The sequence below is a fragment of the Propithecus coquereli genome, unplaced genomic scaffold, assembly GCF_000956105.1.
Source record: "Propithecus coquereli isolate 6110/MARCELLA unplaced genomic scaffold, Pcoq_1.0 Scaffold83, whole genome shotgun sequence".
NCBI lineage: Eukaryota > Metazoa > Chordata > Mammalia > Primates > Indriidae > Propithecus > Propithecus coquereli.
In genome coordinates this window covers 4,521,104-4,539,461 of record NW_012154507.1, presented here as the reverse complement: position 1 = coordinate 4,539,461, position 18,358 = coordinate 4,521,104, and positions in this window count along the sequence as shown.

The following is an 18,358-nucleotide window of genomic DNA, read 5'->3' as shown; positions in this document are numbered from 1 at the left end:
AAAGTAAGCAATGTCTGTTTGTATACCCTGAAAGCTGTACCATACCAGGAATAATGAGACATACAGTCTTTTCTCAATAAATATTAAATTGCCGCTCTAGAGTGAATTTAGTGCTTAAATATATGGCCATTAGGGTCTGCACTGCATACTTCATTATCGTTAGGTTTACATTTCTTATAGTGACACTTCGATTAAAAATATTTGATTCCATAGCTCAGATTTTATGTTTATGATAGATTTGTTCTTGAATAGCAATAAAAACTTTGTTGGTTGGTTCTTGTAAGAAAATGGAAGATGAAGACATAGAAGACAACAATTTTTCCAAGAAAATTCCAGTTCTTATTAGTTTATCATGTAAAATTCATCAAAATCGTGAGTTTTAAATTCCTCAGTGGATTTCAGAAATTACTGTTGCTAGTGGGTGGTTTACTTTCATTTTTGTGGCACTTCAAATGATGGAGTGTCAGGTGAGGAACTCAGTGTGTGTCTCTTTTATGAATATTATTTTGCTTTGGGAGGCGGTGCTTTGAGCTACACACACTCGGAGTGAACAAGGTAAACAGATTGAGGCAGGAAGACCCCACTCCTTGGGCTCTGTAGGGCAGGTGCGAGCATATCTCCCTCATTCAATACATAAAAGGCCACGTGCATTTTCAAAGGAATTTCTGCAATCCTGGTCTTTTGACAACCACCACTACGATTTGATTGCCAAATGCAGGTGGTTGCGCACCCACCCGGTTGTGCAATCAAAAGAATCCTCAGATTCTTCTGATGAAAAAAGAAAGGCGCAAGAAGTGTCTTTTAAAAAAGATTTTTTAAAAGGGAAATAGCCACATACAATGGAAAATTAGATGGAAGACAAATAGCTGTCCTTTCCTGTGATTAAACTAGAACCATCCAATAGAATTTTCTGCAATGATGCAAATGTTCTGTTATTATATGTTCAGTATTACATTGTATTCAGTATAATAGCCTCTAGCCACATGTAGCTACTGAGCATCTGAAATATAGCTAATGTACCTGGGAAAATAAATTTTAATTGTAGTTAATTTAAATTTAAATAGACATGTATTTAAGGGTCATCATTGCAATACCCCTGTAACTAGGTTGCTTTCCTACCTTCATTGTAAGCTCTCAGTAAATACTCGCGGCATACAAAATATAAAACTGATCATGGTCCATCTCCCTTAATACTCTTAGGTTTTTCTCCTGGCCCGAGGGCTCCAACTCCTGGCAGGCCCCCGCCTCCTCAACCCTCCGCTCTGGCATTGTTTCTCCATCCTTTGACTTGCCTTCACCCTTCCTGTCTCCGTGTTTGTGTGTGTGCAGTTCCCTCAGACTGGAATGCTCGTCTTTCCACCTTGGCAGACCTCTGCTTATCTTTCGTGACTGGAAATATGGCTTTCTCTGGGAAGTCCCTGCCAACTGCCCCAAATGGAGTTAATCTCTCTTCTCTCAGTTCCCACAGTGCTGTAGCATAAACGTCAGAGCAGTGGTGTCTTAGGGCAGATCCTCAGATCTGTGTGCAAATTTTTATAAGGAAATTCCCAAGGGAAACTAGGAAAGTGGTGGATGGCGGGTAGAGGGCAGGGAGGGGAGGAAGCCAAGGAAGTTTACAATCACAGGCAAAGTAGCTCAGAGGGTAGCTTTTGCCCAGTCTACAGGCAAACTTATTAACTCTATAAATAAGTCAAGCCTCACAGTTGTCCAGCCACTGGCAAGGGAACCGCAGTGTTCATACCCTCACATGCAGCAGGCAGGGGTTAGGGACTGCCCCAGGGGACACGCACGCCCAGGCACTTTGGTCTCTCCATTTGTGTGGGCAAAGGAGACTCATAGGACAGTTCTCCAAGGAGCGCAGGTGCTGGCTGTGGGAAGTGAAGCCCACGTGTGCGGGAATGGCAGTGAGGCGTGGAGGTGGGTGGAACAGGCAGCACGGAAGTGGTGAAAAAGGATCCTGAGGGATCCAGGCAGAACACAGACAATCGATATTGGATCGTTGGGGGAAGAAGGAAGTGTCAGAATTGAGTCTGAGTTGCAAACCCAGATCTATCTTTTCCTAGAAAAGTGACTTAACGGTTTTCAGCCTCGGTTTCCTCTTCTGTAAAATTTAGGAAATAATTATGTCAACCTCTTAGGCTTAAGGTAAAAGTTAAATAGGATAATGCATGTTAAGTATTTAGCATAGCATAAGATACCTAGTAAAAAGTCTAAAAATTTCAGCTATTATTATACCGTGGTATGGTATTGCGATTGCATGTCTGATTCCTCCACCAGCCTTGAGATTCTCCAGGGGAACAACCTACCCCATTAGTCTTTAAATCACTGGTGCCTAAGCCAATATCTGACCCAGAGTAGATGTCTAAACAATATTTCTTCAGTAAATATGTGATGCTCCAGTTTGAACCTAATCTTTCTTATCATCTCTGATAATATGCTCCATCAAAATGTTCCATTCACTTGTCTATTTTGCCCATTGGACTACAAGGGTAGCATTTCTTATTCTTTTTTGATTGCCTTAAATGTAACATAACCTGATATATGAGAGTTGCTAAATAATTGTTTGTTGAACGGATGCTTGTTGGGTAAAGGTCCAGAATGTTCCAAAGAAACACAGAAAATCTAAAAGGATATTTTCTTTACTTCAGAGTCCTTTGTTTGCAGACAGTAATCTCAGATCACTTATAGTTCAATATAGGAAAACAGAATCCACTCCAGGTTTTTCAAGCAGAATGTGATTTAATAGAGGGAATTAGGTGCTATGGTAGGTAGAATTTCTAAAATGGTCTCCCAGAGATCTTCCACTCTAATCCTAGAAGCTGTGAATATGCTGATATAACACTCCTGTGATATGTCATATGACGCAGTTATTTTAAGAAATGGAAATTATCGGAGGGGGCCTGATCTAATCACACAAGCCCTTAAAAGCAGCCAGCTTTCTCTCCGCTGGGAACAGAAAAGCAAGTGAGAGTCAAAGTGTAAGGGAGATTTGACGTGGGGCTCCTGCTGCTGGCTGGGAGGTTGGAGGAGGACTGGATGTGCTGTCGCTGGTCTGAAGATGGAGGAGGCCACGTGGGAAGGAATGTGGGTGGCTTTAAGGAGCCGAGAAAGGCCCTTGGTTGACAGCAAGCAAGGAAATGAGAACCTCAGTCCTAAAACCAGAAGGAAATGAATTCTGCCAACAACCTGACTGAGCTTGGAAGTAGATTCTTCCCAGAGCCTTGAGATAAGAGCTCAGCCTAGCCGACCCCCCCATGTCAACCTGTGAGACCCTGACATAGAACCCAGTTGAGCTCACCTGATTCACAGAAGCAGGAGATGATAAGTGGGCATTGCTCTAATGTGCTAATTTTGTGGTAATTTACTACACAGCAATAGAAAATGAAAACGAGTGCTTACTACGTTGTGGAAAAGACCAGAATCAGGAAAGTAAGGGGGATGGCTCTTAGCTTTGAGGTTATACCACGCAGGCTGCACCTGAGATCAGGAAGGTGCAGGAAATGACAGCTGGCCCTTAGCCCCGAAGCCGGTGCCTGGCAGCGGAGTGCAGAGACCAGCCAGCTGTCACGTGGTCACATCTGCGGAAGAGGGGCCTCTTGCTCTCTACCCCTTACAAATACCCTGCAAATGGATTTCATCGTCAAACGTAAGTCCCATCCAGAGCCTCAGTGCAAAGCACATCTGGGGTATGTAGTTCCCAGGCTTCTGGCGCCTGAGATGAAAGGGGAACGGGTAGAAGGGGGTGGGGATGATGCTCTTGGAGAATGAATTGTACCCAGCGTGGCTCCTCAAACTTTCAAGATCCCTTTAAGTCAGCCTTCTCTAGGGAATTATTATTTTCATTTTACAGATCAGAAAACTGAGGTTCAATTGGGTTATGGATCTTGCCTAAAGTCTCATAAATAGTATGTAGCAAAACCAAGATTAGAATGTAAATCTGTTTCTCCCCAAGCCTACATTTTTCAGCCTCTGCAGCTGATGCCGGCCTTCAGATGGAATTTATATTATTGGCTGAGAGTCTGTGTAGACCCAACTGAAAGGGCAATGGAAGTTGCAGCGATTTCATTTTATTAAAAAAAAAAAAAACAAAAACAACGTTTCCTATGGTTCCCGGTGAAGGGCTGCTGTTAGACACTTGCTGGAACCCTGTGCGGCTTCATCTTCTCCTCCCTACTCTCATCCAAGCTTCCTCCTTGGCCCATGTTCCCTGACTTTGGACACAGACCTTGCAGTGCATGCTCTGATATCTGGGTTGACCTTGGTGAAGGGTCCTGCCTTCTTTCACTGGGCAGCCCCTGCCATCCTTTTATCCCGTGAGCACACAGGACTGGCCCTTCTCCTCTGTGCTCAGGGTCTCACTGCCTCTCCCCAGGTTGGGGCTGGCGCTGGGCTCAAGTGCAGCGGCAGGAGGAGTATCCTCTACTAAAGGGAGTCTTGCAGCATTTCCCCAGATTGCTCTATCTTCCTTCCCTGCATACCAATGCAATTACAAACAAATTGGCCCACAGGCTCAAGCACGAGAGCAATTTGGCCTTCTCTCTTCTCTTGCTGACAGTTTTAAACCGGCTCCCTTCAAAACCCCAACCCTGGGAGGAGATGTTAGCACCCAAGCTCAAGAGAGGTGGGAGGCAATTGTCCCAAATATCGGGGTGCGGAGAGACTCAGAGGAAGAGCTCTGGGTAATATTTTTCAGTAACAAAAAATGAAAGAGAAAGAGACAGGTTCCCTGGAGTTTCCCGTGACTGCAGGTTAGAGCTGGGAGGCTGGTCTGTGCAGGTCTGTATTAGCGCAGCCTGACTTGGTCGGCAATCTCTGGGTGCCCTTTCTCTTCCTGGCTGGTTGCCCTTTCGTCTCCCGGATTGCCTTGGTGGAGAGGAATTCATTCCTGGGTTTCTGGAGGAGGAGAAAGAATGTTTCAGCTGTCTTTTCAATGCCTTAAAAGACACAATTTTTTTTTTTTTTGAAACATATGCTCATAGTTTGATAGCACTGAACTCAAATGAAAACAGGGCATCAGGACGCGGGTGGACAGCCCACCTACTCAGAAAGTCCAGGGAGGAGCAGCTGGGCTTTCTTCATGCAGGGGGGCCTGGGGCAAAGCTGTTGGGGGGGAGATGGGTGAAAGAATTTGCTTCTTCTGCCTTTTTAAAAGTCTATTTAAACATACTTTAAATTGAAAATCCAGCTTAACCAGAAAGAAAAACAGATATCTGAAGTAAGGTTGTACATGTAGTACAACCTTCGCTGTTGATCAAAAATTTCCAAGTGAAGGTTTTCCTGATGTCTAATTATTCTGAGTTGCACATCGATGTTGGTTGAGCAAAGGATGCTCAGTTTGCTACCTCCCTTTGCTTTGTCTTTTTGAGGGAGAGATCATTTGTCATTTTCTGTCATCACACCAGCCACACTTCCCATTGAGGAAATCTGCTTGCCTTGGGTGAGATGCCCGGCTGGCAGCGAGCCTGCGGCCGCTCCCTCTCCCTCTCCATCCCAGATCCTAACAGGAGAGCCTGCCCTACGCAGGTTTGCCTCTCCAATACCACTCTTCTTTTCCCACAGGCATCTAAGATGATTTCCAGGGTGATTCAGAAGATCTTGCTGAGATGTTTAGATAGCCGTGAGTCAAAGAATTATCTATTAATAGAAACGTGCCCTCTGCTAGGCACCAGGGCATACTCTGGTGAATGGGCAGGTGCATTCTCTGCTCTCATGGAGTCTAGGGTCCAGTGGAGGAAGCAGACAGGCACTGGCTACTACAGGCAGTGAGAGAAGTGCTGGGATGGGGAGCACAAAGAGCAGGTAGGTAACCCCGACTTAGCAGGAAGACCTCCTGGAATAAATGGCCATCAGGCATAAGAATGTTAATGACATTGCCACAGTGTCTGTGATGAGATCTCAGAAACTGATTTGAGTAGACAGTAGAGGTGTGTGTCACGGAGGGGAAACTTGCTGGGGGAGTTCCTCCATTAAATCCACCTGGGTGGATTGCAACAGTATCCTGGCTGTGCCCATGGATTCTGCAGCTGCACTTCGATGGCCCTCGACTCTCCATCACTAAGTCAGTCAAGAGGCCAGAGCTCCTCCTGCTTTATTTCCTGTCTGTCTTAAACAACAGCTGTGTGACTCGGTGCCTCTTGATGGGGAAATGTGGAACAGCAGATAGGAATCCCTAGAGGTCTGTGTGGTGAGAGGAGTGGGAGATGAGGCTGGCTCTTCCCTCTGCTCAGTTATGGCACCTGCCTCACCTCATCTGAGCTTTCAGCGCTCAGGTCACAATAAAAAAGAAGATGCTGGGATCATCCTGTCAAACTGTCAAATTTGGGGGTGAATGAAATATCCACTGGGGATATCCAAGAAGCCAGAAAACTCATATTTACTTTCAACCTGGGAGAATTTGAACCTATGTCTCCGGATTTGAAAGTCCAGGATATTAATTCATTGTGACATCTGGTCCTTCTCTTTGATATTTTAAAAATAGACTAGAAACAGAACTGTGAATCCATGCTCCAAAGTGCTACTCTCAGATTCTGGGAAAGAACGCAACTCTGAGTTTATCTTGTTTATCCAACTCGTCTCTGGTCATTTGTGTAACATGATATTTCATCCACTGGATGCCCTAAGCCAATTTCTAGCACAGGTTTTCCATTTTGTTTAAATCATCCATAAAAGAAAAGAATGTGGGACTGTCTGTCTTGCCATTTTCAAGGACTGTGGTGGCACCAGTGGCGGGCTGCTGGCTTCTGGTCTTTGCTGCAGCCACTGAGAATTCAAGACTGTCTCAGAATCCTAGAATTTTGGAACTAGAAAGAAAATTCAGCAATATGTAACAAGAACCATAAAGATGAACATATCCTTTATTTTAAACAATCCATTCCTACAAATGTCAAAGACATGTCACTCAGCAGACCCACAAATATACATTCTCAAAGATGTTCACTCTAGTATTTTTTTGTAAAAGTAAAAAAATGGAAAACCACCAAAATGTTCAACATTGTTTTTCCTGTTTTAAAAATGAAGACACATTAACTTGAAGGACTATTATGTAGTCCCAAAAGAATTATGAAAGCTCTGTATATTCACAAATGTTTATTGAATGCCTACCATATGCCAGTGCTCTTATATAATAAAGGAATATGCAGATATCTATGCTATAATATTAGCTATGCAAAAGATGCATGCCTGGGGGAGAAAATTTGCAGAAATGTTATTAATAGGGTTACGGATAATTTTATTTTGTTGAAAAAATTTGTTACACGACCTTAAGTGCCAATATATGTAAAAATTATGATAGGAGTACAGAAGACAAAATATAAATTAGAGAAATAAATATATATATGGTATAAATAAAAAATAAAGATATAATGAAAATATAATATAATTTAATGATTTAAATTTAAATACTATATTAAAATCATTTAAATAAGTGTGTTATTTTTATATATGCCATATGTGTATATATATATTTGAATGTAACAATCGCTAACGCACATGTGTTTATGAATAGTATGGAAACCTGGAAGGTGGTGTAACTACCTTCCTGGGATGGTGGGCAAGAGAAATTTTGAGCCGAGTCTTGAGGATTAGATGGAGGTTAGGAGAAAGCATTTTGGGCTAAGGGTTTGGAGGAGGATTGCAGTAGTCAGGAGGACCATAATGGAGATTGGTGCTGGTTTGTTAAGAGCCTCTAAATCATGACTTTTACCTGTGGACTGTGGAAAGCCACGGGAACTGTTTTTAAGCAGACCAGGGATGTGATTAGATGTGTGCTTTAGCAAGGAATCTGTAGGGTGGTTACTTGGTTAGAAATCCTTTAGTCTGCTCTCTGCTTCCTTCAGGGGTCTAAACTGTTTTCCAAGCATAATTTCCTGCAATGGTCTATCAAACTGTCTTAGCCATTGAAAATGTAAGGGGGAAACAGTCACTGTGTAATTGTGTATTTTCTAATCAGTGTGCCTATGGGTACTAAAATTTCACATTCAAGGGTGAGGTTTGTGGCACTTTACTTGAAGAGGAAAACAGATGAATTGTTCATGCAAAAGATGTATCAAAGGGAAAAAAATCAAAGATAAAAAAAAGAGGTGAACACAGAGAAAAGTCTTATTTTAGAGGTCCTTCCCCTTAACCTGACCTGGAAAAGAATGAAATCTGAATGTGTGTTTGATTAAGAACCAGGAAAAGACTGAAGGTAGAATGCTGTGATGATGGAGGGAAATTTTAACTCTCCTCCTTCATGACTGGTAACTCAGCAATTGGAGATAAAAGGGAAACATTCTAAAATTAGACCCTGACAAAACATTCATATCATTTCCAAAGAGAATCACTTTATAGACAGTTTTTTCACTGTCAGATGTGTAGATCTGCATATCTTTATTGGCCTTTGTCACAGGAATAGCATCTTAAAGTCTTGTTCCAAACATATCATGCAAATGAGATGATAATTGTACTTTACAGTTCCTTTCATCTAAAGATCTTCATCTTCCAAACATTAGTTAATAAAGATGCACAATACTGTGTGAGGCAGGTAAATATTATTATGCTGTTTTATGGATGGGGAAGATGATTAATAAGGAGATTAAGCAATTTGCCCATAACAAGGTGAGTTTGTATAAATGGGAGTCAAATTTCTATCCTCTGAGACAAACACAATAATTGCTAAACCAAGATAAAAGCCTTTCCTCATCCTTTTAAGATGATTGTGCAAAATTGAATCATGGCTTTTTGCTTCCAAGCAAGCCAAGAATCTAGAGATCATCCAAAATAAAAAATGATAACATACTTTTCAAAAAGGGAGAGTCTCATATTTACCCATATGAATTTGTTTCTTCATCATTTAACAGAACCTCAGGACATAGCGTTTTTTTCCTTAACCAATTTACATCATAATCTTAGATTATAATACTGCATTGACATGGTTAAATTCCCAGGACTCTTGGTTCTTTAGGGATGGGCTAAATGGCTGGTGTCATCGCTTACAAAAGTGTCTTGAAATTGATGGAGCTTATGTTGAGAAATAACATTTACATTTTAATCTTTACCTTTTAATTCCATTTTCCCACAAACTTTTTGAAGTCCTTTCTTATGTCTTTCCCTATGCTTTAGCTTCCATCGAAGTGAAGTTAAAAACATTGACATACTTTTCTACCTGATCAAAATGGCAGCGGAAATTTGTCAGGTGACTCCTCCATCTCCCCAACCACACCCAGCATCTCCCCCAGGATACATACTTGCTGGTAGTTGTCAAAAGTTCATTTTGTCATTTCAAAGTCTTTTCTATCTGATATTTGATTTTAGTTGCCTTTCCTTTTTGGACTTCTCTATAAAAAATTGGCAATAGCTGAAGCTCCATCCTCTCCTGATTGTGATGATATTCCAACTCTACTACTATTTACCTTGTCGGTTACAAGGGGGACTTCCTAAAGATTGTTTGTTTTGCCGAAGGACTGGTAAATGATGTGTTTCAGAAGTGACATTTTGACTTGTAGAGGCCAGGCAATCCGGACATGGAGAGAATTTCTATAAATCCCACGTGTTTTTCTGTATTTCAATGCTGTCATCTTAAATGCAGCATCTGTAGCATAAAACTGCCAAAGAGGGTCATATTTTTATTTTTACCAATAATTCTAGGTGATCTGCTTTTACCCAGATCTAGCAACTTGGATTCTTTACTGATTTTTCTATTAAATTGGGCTATTCTTTCATAACACTAAAGATTTGATGTAGTATAAAATATCTCTTTGGCATTGCCACATAAAAAATATATATATACACATGCTATGTCCAGAAAACAGTCTTCTTGAAGAACAAGATGAAAATTTAATGGCATCTTTAATTTTAACTTAAGATACTTAGAATATTACACTAGCAAAAAAGAATTCACCACCAGCTGCATGTCTGAGAGACCAAGGGACTGATTAAATCTGTCACATGGACAACATCTAACTCTTCGAATGGTAGGTGTGCACTACAGCTTGCCGTAAGTCTGTTACCAGATGAGCCAACTTCAAAGTTAGTGGTGGGCGACGCAGATGATAGTAGGAGGTGGAGAAGCATCAAAAGCTTCAAAGAAAGTTGAGGTTAGTTTTTTTTTTTTTCCAAAAAATCATTTAATTTCACTGAACACAAAGATATTTTGAGGCATGTTGATAATGACCTAATATTTATTTTTAGTTTTTGTGACATTAGTATGCAAAGACAGATTAAATAAATAATGTAAATTAATTGTATTTATATTTTAAACAGAAGAGTGGTTCAAATGCAAATAGGAGACATCCTGTCTACAAGGATATTTAGCCAATTGCTTGATGCATGTGGTTGCAAAGAAGATTGAGTATTGTCCAAGAGACACAGATGGGATGATTTAGGCACAAACAAATCTTATTTTGTTACTTCTGTGCAAACTCTTGGACATACCTACCTTCATAAAAATTATATTCTTGATGTACATATAAAAGCCTTAAATATACATCAAGAAATTGTATAAAGTACTTTCTTGGCTAATATCTACAGTTATTAAACTTTAATATGTTACAGATTTATATTCTTTACAGATTTGTTATAATTTAGGAGCTCAATGTTGACAGTTCATAGTTACAGAACTTTTATTTAAGATTTCTGTTAAAATAACCTTTCCCACCTGATTTGAAGCAGCAATTTCTAGGATTTTTTTTTAATGCATACATACTGTGAATGCACTAGGTGATACAGTCAGCTGTAAGTACTTTTAATACTAGAGAACTCTTATGCTTGAGATGGTTTTAAAACTTTTTTCTGACCCCTCAAGTGCCCACTGAAGTACTTGCCTCTTCTAAGTGGGCTACTAGGAAGCTCAGAGCCAAGTCTGTGGCCCACCTGCAGTAACATATAGGATTTCATGATGCGTATTTGTATACTAGCCTCACTCCTGGTTTGAATTTATTTTCCTACCCTCTGTTTTCTTTTTAACGTTTCTTAAAAAACATTTAATGTTACATTTTAAAATTTTAAATAGTTTTCTTTTTAGTTTTACTTAAGCTTGTCATTCTGTGTAAGCCACTTTAAAAATCGTTCTCAAAACAAGTGAGGAAGAAATGAATGGAACAAAAAATACTGATGTTTTGATATCTATAGTTAACTCTTGATATAAATGCCAAAGCTTTAACTCTGCCTTTTTACATGGGCAACATAGGGTTGTCTGGATTGCCAGACAAGGGTAAAGTGGAATTAGAAATATTATTATAAATAATTAACTCATCCAGGTCATAATGAGGATAATTATTTTTGTGTATCTTTATCCCTCTGGGATATACAATAATTGCATCAGTGCTTTGCCAAGTAACATTTAAATATTGTTATTGGTTGAAACAAAACTCAAACCTTTGTCTCTGGCCTCATTCGATTTGTCCAAAAACAAAGAAAGATACAGAGAAGGTAACACCCAGATTCACATTTACTAAGGGATTCCAAATAATGCCCTAAATGACTATTTTGGAGCTCAGTTACATGCAGGTGGTAGGAGGATTTATGCTGTGAATGCCTAAAATACTTTCTCTACCGAGGGGAGATTATTAAGTCCTAGTGAGCTTGAGTGTTCAGTGCCAATACTAACCATTAGCTTTTGGCTCTGAGCCACGACTGTCTACTCTGCAATGGATTCTGCCACCAAGGGGAAGGTCATTAAGGGCTGTTCTTTATTCTCGTTAGTATGTTCCAACATAATTAACAGAAGTTGTTCACCAGATGGTTTCCTTCCTGTCAGCAAGTACCTCCAGCTTAATGGGCTATGCAGGATTCTTTACTTTAAGTGGGTGAGGCGGGAAGCAAATTTAAAATATATCATCTTTGATCCTCCCACTTCTAATTAGTTCTAAAGGTTTTAGATAATAATGTATAGGGGGCAGGGAAATGGAATCATTCTGAAAATCAAAGAATCACAGGAGGCTAACAGCAGTTTTACACATACCATGGGGTGTTTCTTCCTCCCTGTAGTTCTCTACCCGGCACCAGAGAAGTACAGAAACGATTGTCAGCCTACCAGTGAAACATGTTTATAGAGCCTTATAGCTGAAATGAATGTGAAATTTGGTAACAAAATTCAGTAAGTGCTTACTGGGTTCCCACTGGGTTTCAGAAATTGTACTGGGTGCTTGGGATAGAAGAGCACAGCATTGCCCCTCTTAACCCAGAAGTTAGAGAGTCTTGGGAGATTCAGACATGAAAGCAGGCCGTTTACAGTAGAGTTTGGTAAGAACTGCACCAGACACTCTTGATCTCCAACTTCAGTGCCATTTCTCCTTCATGAGAAATAAGCTTTGATGTTGTTCAGGTGTGCCCTCTCTTGAACATGGCGTTGGGCAGAAAGGACGTCTGCTCTAGCCAATCTTAGCTGTTCCATTCCCCTCACCAGCATTTGGTTTAATAGTTATACCTGTGAGCCTCTGCTGGCCAATGAACCAGGAGGGAAGCCTTGATTGGAAGCTCGTAGGAAAGGCTTTCATGCTCCTAAGAAAGCATTAGAAAATATGGCCCCCTTTTTTTCCAATGTTGTGGTTGTAATACTAGCAACCACCTAGCTATATGGTATAAGGCATTATAAACTATATCCAGGTAGTTTAAACTGAGAGATTTCTCTCTAAACTTATTACATTTAGGAAATGATTCTATTATAAGGAAAAAATAAAAATATCCAGTAATTCTTATTTATTATCTCATAGGATTATTTCAATAATCTTGTAAATCATGTAAGGTAGAAATCATCCCCTTTATCTGGATGGGGAAACTGAGACTCAGAGAAACTGATTGCCTGGGCAGAGGGCCTGGCCTCTGAAATCAAGTGCGCTTTCTTCGACACCATGCTGTTTCTCCCTTCAATAGGCAAGGCAACAGGCCAGGAACAGAAGGTAATTATAAAACTTCTTTTTATTTTCCTAAAAAATGCTAACTTTACATCTTTTGAGCTTTCATCCTGGGATTTTAATTTCAGTTGCTTTTCTTCCATGGAGAAATATTTGAAGTCAAGTAAGGTAAAAAGGGATTTTTAATGGGGTAAAATATTAAAAATTTGCGTAGACTACTAATGATTAGTAATAATTTTAAAAGGCATTTGAGGGTCAAGATGAAATGGCCTTGTTTCATGTGTCGCATGCCATCATTCCACCTCCCTATGGCTGCAACAGTGACGAATAGGCTAGAAGACTGCACTATAAAAACTCTAGCCACGGTGTTTACTGGCTTAATAATCATGTGCTATAGCTTAGTTGTGAAGACAATTTCACTCATTCACTACAGCTGTTAGGACTCCTTTGTCTGCAAGTGCCAGAAAGCCTGGCTCAATTGGTTTAAGGAAAGCAAGGAATGTATTGACTCATATAACTTCAGCAGGTGGCTCTGACTCCAGGTATAGCTTGATTCAGGCCTCAACTCCTATCACCTACAGGCTCTCCTTTCTGTGGGATAACATGATTATGGCTCTGAGTGGTGGTCCGAAAGTGTAGGCTCACTTCATCACAGCACCCAGTCCACTGGAAATAGAGTGTCCTTCTTGAAGAGTTCCAATGAAGTCTAGGAATTGAATTCTGTTGGCTTAGACTCTATCATTGTGGTAGATTGAGCTATTTCTTGGTCATAATTGCTTACTCTGTTGTAGCAATATTATACATTCCCTTTGCCGTGGTCTCTTGGTAGGTAGTGTACCCTCCCCACCCTCCTTGGCCATGGGCTTGCCTATGCCACTTGTTTGGCTAATGGGATGCTAGCAAATTTGATACAAGAAGTTTGCTGCACCCTTGCCTGCCTTTCACCATGAGAAGAAAATGCCTTGTATGAAAGACATGATATGTTGTGCAAGGAGGATGAAAGACACGTGGAGCAACCCTGGACATATTCATCCTTTTGGAGCTGACACCATCCAAGCCTAACTTTCATTAGCCAGTCCTCAGCCACCTGTAGATATGTGAGCAAGAAATAAATGCTTGTTGTTATAAGCCACTGAATTTTGGAATCAATTTGTTACATGGCAGTAGCTAATTGATACACTCCATTAGCCCACTGTGCCCATTCCTGTACCAATCTCTAAGGCAAAGGCTTGGAATGTGATTGGATAAAACTAGATTGTAAGTTCTGCTGCTGGAACCCAGTGGTGGAGCCTGGCTCGCCTTTGGAATAAAAGCTGAAAGCGCAAAGAAATAAGGACACCGTTATCTGAAGTAGGTTCTGATGAGCAAAAACAACGTATTTCTGCTGTACCCACCAATGCAGTAAAACCTGCATTGAGAGTCAGTAATGAATTGTATCAAGCGGCCACACCCTCCATACTCAACCCTTGTAAGTAAGTGACAACTTTACATGCAGGGGAAATGGTAATGAAGGAACAAGCCAGCTGTCAGAGACCATATTAAAGCCTCGTGCTCAGAACAGAGCAAGTAGGATGCTTGTTATTGTCTGTGCTGGTAGGCGAACGCCTAAAACAGGTTTGGTCCTGAGCATCATATTTTAAGAGGTACATTACTAAATTGAAACTCGTTTAGAGTAAGGGATCCAGAAATTTTAAAAAGAAAAAGCTGGTGTCTGTTGGTAGTTCAGATGTGGGGAGAATGACATAAGAATACAGTCAGTCAGGGGAGAGATGATAATTATTTCAAATATCATAAGGGCTGATATATGGAAGAGACGTTGTACTTAGTCCTCCAGGGGCCAAGTCTCTGGGCCTGCAGATACGTGTTACTGTGGAAAGAATATGGGCTTTAAGATCAGGAAGACAGAACCTGGTTCAAATTCTACGTTACTACTTATTAGCAATGTGTCCTCAGAAAGTATTACAATACTCCTTCTCGTGTCTGCTGTCTCGTCTGTGAAAGGGGGTGCTGCAATGTAAACAAACTTGTTGGAGAGCTTCAAAAATAATTCATGGAAGGCCTGGCCCTTTGTAGGTGTTCAATAAATGTTAGCCATTTGAGTATTGGTGATATCGTTATTATTAGAAGTATTATTATTACCAATGTGTGGCATTTACAGGGAGGGCAATTTTAGCTAAGTATAATGAGAAAGAACACTTAGCATTGTCCAAAGACAGAATGGGCTTCTGAACGTCATAGTGAGTCCGCTATCTTGGGGACTGTTCCAACAGAGGCCAGGCATAAGGAATGTAGTATAAGGGACTTTCTGGGAGTGCTGAAAGACTATATTATATGGATTTCGGGGGGTACCCTGTAACTCTGAGATCCCAAGATGCAATGAACTGTGAGCCACCTTCATTAACACTAGCCCCCAACTGAGCGAATACTGAAAGGCTTTGTAAGTAGGGAGACCAAACATCTGGATATACTTGGAACAACCTTCGTTTAGACCTGTTGTCCTGGTGCAATTATGAAATCATCCATTTTTTTTCTCTCAATGGTGCCCTAGTTTGGATGATAATATTATATGGTTACGCTAATTATAACTAACTCAGCAAACAAAAGCCAAGTATATTCTTGTTATTTTCTAAATAAGTTATCCCCTTGCCCTGGACCCCAGAATTATTGCTCTTGCTGGGTTCCCCTTCTCAGTGTAGTGGTATTATCATCTTCCTATGAACTCAGACTCGTACCTTTGGGAAGTTGCTCAGCATTTCTGCCTCTCTCTCTGCACCTTCAATCACTTGCCAAACCCTTTTGATCCTGTCTCCAAAATGCCTCCCATATCTGCCCCTTCTTTTAAGTCTCACTGCTTTAATTCAGGCTCCTGTTAGCTCTTGCCTGGAGCATTGTAAAATCCTCCTAACAGCCCAGACCCATCCTATTATCCATAAACCCCACTGCCACTGGAGTGTGCCTTTTAAAGCATGCCACAGATCTTGCTGATTCTTTTTACTCACCTAGAGAAATAAAATGTTTTGTTGTCTGAGTCTCAGTGCATCGTGCAAAAATGGATGGGAGGATTTTCATCGAATTTGGAGGACATGTTGAGGACAGTCTGATTTCAAATGTAGAGTCATGTGGACTACACAAAATTCCCCTGGAGGCACTCAGGAGTGCATCTCAATGGTAAAGGTCATTAACCCTCAAAACAGCTGGAAATAAAGTATGGGCGGCCTGAGTGATTCCTGCTCGGAAGAGACACAGCTAACAAAATCAGCCATGGACAAAGAAAACATTCTGAGCCCAAATTAAATGTTTAAGGGCAGGTTCTCTGAATTGCAGATGTGGATTTGCAATAGGTGTTGATTTTCCATGGAGTTGCTGCCCCATGGGCAACCTGATATAGCATTTGCTGGGGTTATTTACACGACGTTGGTGAATGATTCCCTTGAGCAATACCAGAGAGTCCATCTAGAAAGGAAAAAACTGCCAGCTTCTTGGATAGGTATTCAGTCCTCTGACCTGGCCTCTAGTCTCTCCTAAATCTATGTTCCCCAGACCACATTTTGTCTCTCACCTGTGTCTGCCTTTTTCTTCTTCCTTAACTGGGGCTCGAGTGTCCTCCCCAGGTGAAACACTCTCCCGTCACCTCTAATTGTGGGAATGTTTCCTGTTGGTCAGGGCTCAGCTCAAACCCCACTTCCTCCATAAGGCTTTACCAGATTCTCTGGGGGTCATTAATTTCTTCCTAGACTACTTTTACTGTATGTTATCTATTTTTGAATGTAGCTATTTGCCTATATATGTGTCTTTTCACCTATAAGCCCCAGGGAGGAGAAATAATGTCTTACTCATCTTGGTATATCCTCTTTAGTGTTTACACATAGAAATTTTCAATAAATATTAATTGGGTTAAATGATATTTTAAAAGAGTATCTTAATTTGGTTGGGCCACCTTCTCACTATGTGGACTTGAAGTATCTCCTAGAAAAAGCATCATAAATGTAATACTGTACTATTAATATTATTTGACCAGGACAGGAGAGCATCCCTCTTTGCTGGGTCAATCTATTTGCTTTTCAATTAAAAAAATAATAAGAGGACCACATCCGCCTTTTAAATTTGAGGGTTTATAAATTTCTGAAAAGCTATAAAATGCCAAGAAATACTGAGTATAAAGATTAATACTACTTCTTAATTCTTGGTTATCCTAATACTTAAATTCCTAAATTGGCCTTTAATATATAAAACATGCTGAATGTACAACTGGTGGAGCAACTTGTCCCTCTGCTCACCTATTTTGGGCAATAATCTCCAGAGAGTATCAAATCTTCAGCAAAGTTGTTGGCTTCAATCGGAGCAATTTTGACTTACCTTATGGGTTCCAGTCCTTGGAATATCAGATTGCTTCCTGTGTAGTGTGCAGGTTTAAACCAACAACCACAAGAGCCTATCTTTGAAGCATAAAGCCCTTGGACATTAAAACTTCTTTCTGGCACCATGCCTGAGGTCAGAAATCTGCATTTGCAGCACACTTCACCTGGGATTTCTTGGCACACATGGCCTGAGTTCCCCATTCTCATTCAACTTCAAGCAGGCAGTCCTGCCGGAAAGAGAGCCCGATTTTGGAGTCTACTAGAAAAGAAGTAGAAAACAGGACCTCGACCTGGGCAACTAGTGAGAAAGATAGCTTTTTGAAAAAAGAAAGACCATGACACAGCTGTCAGGAAGCTATTTGAACTGCTCGAGGTGAAACAGAAAAAGGCATTTGTGTCCAGATGGGCACGAACACAGAGGAGCCGTTTCCGTGAAGATGGCGAAGATCAGACATGGGCAGGAGGTCACAGGGACAGAGTTGAAAGGGCCGTTACTGGATTGTTTAAATTCTGGTGTAGAATCCCAAGGCAAAAAATCCTAAAGCAATATGAAACCCCTAATTTGGAACTGACAGAATGAAAGAGAAGAAACAGTAGACATTCAGCCCTTAAAGAATTGCGGAAATATATGATCTACGTGCTACTGGGTCCATTTAAAGGGGTGGAGAAGGCACTACCATTTGCCTTCTTGAAGGAGCGTGAAACAGGAGGATGGGAGAGAGTGAGGTACCGTTTCCTACAGAGCTGCGGCCAAGGACTGAGAGCCTGCAGGGAGTACTCGAGGGGCCAGGAGAGGAGCTGTCTGGATGAGATCGCATCCACCTGCCATCCTTGCCAGGCATGCCCAGAGATGTCAACTCCTCCTCCTAAAACCCTGAGACCCAGAAGGCACCTTAGAGATGATCTAGTCCAGTGTTGTCACTGTAGAGAAGGAGGAACACAGAGAGGCTGAGCGAGGTGCCCAGTTACCCAGTCTAAAGAGCTGGGTCTTGAGTCTAATGGCTGGACCCCTCCCCTCTGCTTCTTCCCTTGGAACATGTGTCCCCAAATCAGGATCCTAATACGAAGTTCCCACTTCCTCCCATGTGCAGGGTGCTCCCCTGAATGGTTTTAGATTTCACACAAAGGAAAAGAGGGCACAGGATCCTAATGATGCCTGTTCGTCAGATC